Source organism: Anser brachyrhynchus, assembly GCF_964034855.1.
Source record: "Anser brachyrhynchus genome assembly, chromosome: 9".
In the NCBI taxonomy this organism is placed as follows: Eukaryota; Metazoa; Chordata; class Aves; order Anseriformes; family Anatidae; genus Anser; species Anser brachyrhynchus.
In genome coordinates, this window is record NC_137703.1 from 4337487 (window position 1) to 4345220 (window position 7734).

A 7734-nucleotide genomic window follows, 5' to 3' on the forward strand; every position below is an offset into this window, starting at 1 on the left:
CTTCCCAATAGTCTGAGGACAGCTACCAACACGCAAATGGAAGCAAATAAAGAGGCAACGTGGTGCTAAACAAGGTAAGCTAATTATAACACATCTTTTCATAGACCATAAAGCTTGGGTTATTAATTACTGAATGTGACATTGTTGGGGGAAAGCAGCTGGTAAACAAGTTTCTTTACAGGATATATATTGCTGAAGGTTAACACTCTCCGTGCATATATCAACCTTCCAATAGTACTGTCTGCTCTCCAACATGGGGCAGCATGCTGAAACACCCTCTTTGGCGATTTTGCTGTAAATTAAGGGTGCATTTTATGCTATGCAAGTATCGCATCTTCTATGCTGTCTGCCGTGACTCTAAATCTTTCCAAAGTAGCCTGCTGCTGTGTTCCCATTCAATCTCTGCTTCTTTTTGTTTCTAAATACAAACTGACTTTGGAGTGAGTGATTTCTGTGCTCGGGAAGCACGCTGTGGTAAAGAGGTACATTTGTGAAGCCATCTACCTGGGAAAAGTCATGCCCCCTGGGAATAACTGATGGCAATTCCTGTGCTGGTGATGGATGGTAACCAAATGTCTTTTTTCAAAGTGCTGCTAGGGCTGGAGTTCCCTTGGGACTGGCCTGAATTAATCCTTCTTTCCCTAGCCTTCTTGTGTAGTTTTAATTAAGTTATAATTCATCTCTTTCTTTAGAATAAATTGTTTTTCTAATTTACTTGGAGACGCATCCTTTAGTTTGAGATAGGGCTATACGGACGGTGTGCTATTTGCAGTACAGCCAAGGTGCAATCTTTCAAAGAAAACAAATAGGGTTTCTCAGCTATGCTTAGCTCTTGTTCTCTTCTAGAGATTGGTGAAGGACAAATCTGCATATCACCAGCCCATACGCGGATCCTTCCCAAAGCAGGGGGCTTTGTAACTCTCTCAGTACTAATTGTAGTTACTCACTATAGAACCTCCTTTTATTCATTTCAGTGTCTAGCTCTGTTTTAACAAAGCACGCTGATTGGAAGAAAAGATAGATCTACAAAGAATTGGTGGTTTAGCTGTTAGACAGATACCTGTATGAGCACTGAAAGCTGCCACAGCAATTAATATTTTCTTGGGCGAAGTAGTATCACCTGAACTATCTAATCAGGACAACAGCAGAGAGCAGAGCAGCCACGAAACCAGGGCCAATGAGCTGCAGCGCAACTCTCAAAAGTTAAAATGAATGAGAAAAATAATTTTTTTTTTTTTTTTTTTTTCCCTGTGGACTGAACTACAGCCAAAAGAAACTCTGATTTCACAGAGAAACACTGATTTTTTTGACAATAACAATCAGCTGCAATTTGCCGCTCTTTCTTTCTTCCTTAAGCCATTCTGGATCCCTCGGTTGTTGACTTTGTGCTGAAAGTGTAGCCTGTTGTGTCCAGCATGCCTGAAAGAGCCTACCTGAGGCAGCTGGCAGCAGGCCTTGGGCTTAAAGTGCTTTTTCCTCTCTTTGTGGTAATTTTGGGGGTTCTGCAAATTATTCTTGAGGGCCTCCTGGTGGCTTCAAAGAATTCCATGTCATGGAGTTCTCAAAGGAATAAAATCCCTTTATTACAGCACTTCTTAGAATTAACTAGATATTCATTTTAAGGGTGTCTAGACTCACAAGGTGCCTTTTCTGTCCCGAGATACTCAGCTCTAACAAGTACTGTACAACGGAGTACATTCAGCTCCTCAAAGCACCCCAAGTAGCTATCGTGACCTGTTTCTGTTGTGCTCTGTTTAACCATTTTTTCCCACAAAAGTATGAAGTTTCATCTTCCCCCGGTCACTTACATGTTAAATAAAGTCTTATAAATAAATATTGCCATTCCTCAGTTTAGGTGTGGGGAGGAGCAGCCCCTGTTGCTGCATGCAGGTTTTGCACTCTCGTGTGGTCAGCCATCCCCTCTCACCAAACACCGCTGCTTTTGATGCAGGTCTCACACGTGTGTTTTGCTGGAACACTTGGTGCTGGTTGGTGCACTCTGTGCAGTGCTCGTGATGGAAAGGCTGTGTTATAAGAGAGTTTGGGTTGAACGGACATCTCTGGAGGGCCTCTGGTCCAACCTTCCCCAGAGAAAGGAAGACTTAGTGTGTTGGAAAGACTTATTTTCCCAGCTGGGCAGCAAACTGACGTGACTTAAACTGTTCCAGGTTCCCTATTGGTTATACCCAACATCTCTGTTTTCATATAATCTCTGTATTAATGAGTACGTGAAACATAAAGTGCACAGAGTGCAGCACTAAGCTGTGATTTGAGAGCAGTATTTAAGCAGTAATGTCAAAGAAATGGTGTACGCTAGTTTGCTTGGATATCAGCTGTCAAGCTGAAAGGAATTCTAGTCAATAGGTATTTATCCAATGTTCTTTCTAGATGTAATAATACCCAGTATAGGGTTTTCATCCACTCAGCTTGATTCAGTAGGAATCAAGATGTTATATACAGGGAAAAGTAGTCGTCATAGTTTGTTTTTGAGGGCTTTTTTAGTTGACCTTGTGCAGTATAATGGAAAGTTCAGGTTGCTTTGATATTGTACAATGTCTGAGCTAATTCAGCCATTTGTATTTCCTAATCCTTTCACAATAAAGCAAATATTTTTCCCTTATTGAGAGATAACAGAAATCCCTCTTAAAACACAAAGCAAAGCTAAACAAACAAACAAAAAATTCTTGTAAAATTAAATTGCATGCGGTAATACGGAGAAGACATTTCAAAGGTGGTGAAGCCCGTACAGAAAAGTAACTCCAGCCAGCAGCTGCTGTCTGCAAGAACACTTTTAAAGTATTTCCACGTTTTTCGTGCTCTTTTATTTGACCTTTAGTTCAAGGCCATCTGTGCTGAGCTACTGACTTTTCTTGGTCCCTTGAGTGGCTGCTGAAGATAGGCTTCAGTATACATAATGAGGAACAAAACCTGTTTTTAAACCTCCCCCCTTCCAGATAACGTATGATAAAACTAATTTAGCCCTTGAAGGAGCAAGTCTATTAGCCCTTTGATAGCTAATTTGATTCCTGATAATTTATTGTGCTGTATGAGCTGGGAAAACAGATTCAAATGTCTTTTGGAGGGCAATAAGAAATCATTATCAGGAAAAATCACTATGGAAGAGGAAAACAGTTGAAAGATCAGGCAGAGATAGATGGAAGTGCCTGCCTGACATGGGCTCTGCGAGGATTTGGCAGCTTGAAGGAGGGAGCCGAAGGCAAACGCGGTATCTGGGGAAAGGATAAGGCTAGGAACTTGGCTGGAAGGCAAATGCATGCTGGTTTTAGGCTGGTTTGTTGTCTTGAGGCATCAGGAGCTTGTGCTTTGTCAGATAAAAAGGCCTCTTCTAATTTCTGTGTGAGAAGAAGTAGGTAATGTTAAATAATGATAAAAATTCTGATTTTTTTAGTGTTGGTTTTTTTTTCCCCCGAACCTCAGGGATTTCTATAATTTATTTAAATTTATCTGTTGTTCCTGTAGACCTTTATTTCTAGCTATGGCCACAAAGTCCTAATTTGTGTAGATCCCCTGCTGGCTTTTATTGTTGTTGAATCAGGAGGATGGCACCGTGGTCCCTAACTGAACAGCCAGTGTCAAAACAAGTTATTTGTATGGTAATCCAAAAAGAGATAATTTATTGGCACATGCTAGGCGTCTGGCATACAAGGATAGATAAATGTTCTGCCAGCAAGCTAAGGGAGCAGCAAAGCTACTCGTGTTCGCAGGACATCTTGCATATTAACGTGCATTTTCCCTCAAACTCAGCCATCCTACCGGTTCGGTGAGCACAGCACAGTCACCAAAGTCCAAGTCTCTCATATATGCCTCCCTTCCTCTTGTAATGTATTTTGTAGCGCCGCAGTTGCTGCCAGTCTCATTCGATGACTGCCATGTGTTAACAATTTTCCTAACATAAAACCAGCTAGCTAATGCCCTATCTTTCTGTTTTCGTTAGGCTCTGGACTGGGACACAAATTTCAAGGCATGTGGGAGCACTGGTCTCGTTTCAATTTGTGGCCTTGCCGTAAATTTTCCGTTTGCTTTCAGGCACGCTGCCTTCCCTCTCCATGTCTCCTTCTTTAATGTGCAGTGACAAGATTATTAATGAAACATTTGGTTGGTTGAAGCGTTAGGTTGTCAGGCGGACATGAGGTAAACCCCACCATGGAGGCCTTCGCAGTTGGACTGAACGATGCCACGTTCCCTCCTGCATCCTCCTCACGTGCCAAGTGTTTTGGTGGGGTCGGCCCTCCGAGTGCTGAGGTGGCTTCTCTGCCATCCCACAGATTTTTTAGGGACCAGGCATCGGCCCTTTGCAGGGAAGGGACGGAGCAGGAAGGGCACGGAGGCTGCGGCCGCGGCGGCCGAGAGGCCGGTTGTCTCCAGAGGCAAAGCTGTCAGGGCTCGCAGGTTGTTAGAGACGCATCTTCATTTATGAGCCATGAAATAAAGCTCATCTCCCCGGCAATTTACTGCCATGCAGTCCCATCGATTTTATGGGAATTGCCCGGTGTGTCATGGCAGAATGTAATTCTGTTTTTTTTTCCTGGACGTTTCGGATTTGACAGTCTTTCATTTAATGGTTCAGTCAAAAGCCCACTGAGCATTTTATGGTATTTAGATGGGAGGCATTAGCTTAGCGTGGATATTTTAATGCACTTATATATGAATCTTTAATATATTCTTATTGATCTAATCCTCGTGTGATAGCAAAGTGCTTTCCTCCCCATTTATAGACAGAAAATTGAAACACAGATGTGAAAATAACTTCAAATGTCATGCAGGATTTAGCAGCAAACACTCAAAACCGCTTATTCCAAACCTAGCGTCCTAGCTCCTGGATCACCCATTTCCTTGGAGAAGGTTTATTTGCTGAGGTTTGTGGGTGTCAGGTTGATGGCACGCACCAGGGGCTTCCTTGCCTCTGCCCCTGTGGTGTTCCCTTGGTCAGGGGGCTTGGGCCTGACCCACGCTGAGTCTTGATTTACAGTCAGAAGAGATGCAAAAGAGCTAAATGAGGTCCTCGGGTTAAAAAGCCCTGAAGTTAGTTACTAATTTATGAGGGTAAATTGTTGGGAAGATAATGTGAGCCTGTGGAAACAACTCTTGGGGTCATTAAAAAACACACGCAGATTTATTGACTGCTCAGATGTCAGCAAGCTTCCCTTACAAGTGTGGACACCGTATCCTGTGAGGGAGTTAGGACAGGCAGGGAAGGTATCTGCGATTGCTAATGCAATATTAAAGAGAAATCCTCTCTACTTAATCCTCTTATTAGGTATTGCATTACGTCGGCTGTTAGCGTGCTTGCTACCTGTTGGTAAAAGCAAGTAATGAAGCGGCCTGTCAGTTCTGAGGACGCTGTAAGTGGTTTGTATGGCAATGCAAAGTTGGCATTGATACGGTACAAGAGATGATGCCCATATGGGCACAAATCTTTTGAGGGATGGGGAATATTTACCAAAAGTGAGACGGATGGCCTCTCTTGCAGAGGATGCGCATACCCTGCGGTTCCGCTCCCTGAGCTGTTGAACGTGGGCCCGGTAATGCACGGTGTGCAAGGGCTTCACCTCCCCGTGAAATCAGAGGAACCGAGCAAACCAAGGCCCCCCTGGGAGGGCTGAAGCCCCGCTTTTTGTTGCTCTGTGCTGTAAGGAAGTTTGTGGGTTTCAGAGGCAGGGAGGCGTTTGGAGGGACTGAAATCTGTCACGCTACAAATTCAGCAGCTGATGCCTGGCTTGTAATGGCAGCGCACCGTGGTGCTGAGTGCCTGTACAGATGGGGTGTTAATCGGTGGCTGAGTGATTGGTAAACAGAAACAGAGAGGGAGCCCAACAGAGCCCCCTGGAAAGCCAAGCTGGCAGCTGGCTGGCTTCTGGACAGAGCTAGCCCAAGAAAACAGCTTCAGAAGGAAAAACATCATCCTGTGCAGGCAAGTGAACGGAAAGGTTTGAAAACTAGGGCCCGACTCTGTGCTGCTACTTAAAATACATCCATCCCATGCTAGATCTTAGACCATACATCTGTGATGCTTTATGTTGTATCAAAAATCCCACACCTCTAATACACCGAAAAGGACAAGGAAACTGCTTTCAGTGTCGCATTTAAGAGTGGTAGACCAAAAGTTCGTTGTGTTAGCTGGAACAAAATGACAGGAAGGTTTGTCTCGATGGGGAGCGTCGCGGGCACCGAGGTCAGGCGTGAATTTAATGGCCTTTGCTGTGAGGACAAGCCCCAAAGAGAGCACTGGACAGAGTGGCATCACCTGAGGAACGACCTGGGGAACAACTAATTACATCACAGTAAGAATCGATAGAGCAGGTCGAAGCAGGCTAGCAGCTCTGACATATTCCTTCCTCGGGCTTGCACTGAATCACCTTGGTTTGTAACAGCCACCAGGTAATCTGCACAACCTCTTGGAGTTTTCAGTTTTCAGGATAGCGGAGCTAGATGTGCCTCCTGGAAGAGCTTACGAAGCTCTACATAAAAACACCAATAAATTCCTCTGTAAGCGACTCTTCTATTATTCTGAAACTGCAGAGGGATCTCACGTAGTCCAGTATTCCGGTGCAAAGAAACTTTCTCTAGAACAAATCTCAATGTCTTTTCAGGAATAACACAGTTTGTGGCCTCTCCCATTTATCACTGTGAACTGTAGCTCTTCGACAAAGACTTGTTCAATTTCAGCATTATTTTCAATGTTTCATTTGAAAACATCAAAATATTGATCCTGAGATGGGAAACATCTCAGCCTATTTAGTCATCGCACCAGATCCCCTAATTTCACAAGCGAATCGATCGGGTAACGTGGCCATCTGACATACCGGTCAGACAACTGGAACTATTTCCACGTCTTCTGGAGCATTTGGAAGCCCAAAGAGTGTAAAGGAGTCCGTTGTTTCTGCTGTGCCATGTAACGTTATTGCTCCTCAGTGAAAGATTTGGACATTCAGAGAGGTGTAGCGCAGATCCCAGGAGATCCTTCCCAAGTGCCCCACATCCCAGCGGCACCCCGGAATCGCTCTGGTGCAGGGCTGAGCTTGTAAAAGCTGATAAAGCAGCCCTGGTGTCCAGGACTTGCCATGAGGTTGCTCGTCAGCTTTCCACAGTGTGGCTGCTGCAGTAGGCATTTGCATATGTTCATTTCTCACACATCTTGGTCGGTCCCGCAGAGAAATAGAAAACTCCTTTAATCTTTCTTTAATGTCAGTTTTCTGGCACCGGCCCTGTTAGCTGTGACTTGAATAGAGCAGTTTTCGTTGGCACCGCTGCTGCTTTTAGGAGCTGATGCTGGAGGTGCACTGAGGTGTCTCTGGCATCGTCCACCTCGATTTGTGCTCTGCACCAACTTTTTTTTCAGCAAACACTCTGAGCGCTTGTGTGTCTCCCCAGAAAACGAGTTTACTCTTTGACACTGCAGCATAAAACTGTTAGTAAAGCTAAATCTGTGTAGGATTTGTTTGGGGGTGAGGAGCCTTTAGCAGCATAAACAGTCTCTGGGGCCTTTGCGTTTCTGGCCTGTCACAAGAAAGGACTGCAACACGCGAGCAGGGCTGCTCCATCTCTCCTGCAGACGAGCAGGGCCTGGGCTGTTCACAGCAGTTTTTGGGGTAGGACAGTGCCTTGCAGCTCCTGCCAGGAACGAGCGAGCTCGTCTGTCCCACAGGTCAGGGAGAAACCGCAGGTCTTGCCACCCGCTTTGACACCAGTGGAATAAGGCACCTCAGACAGATT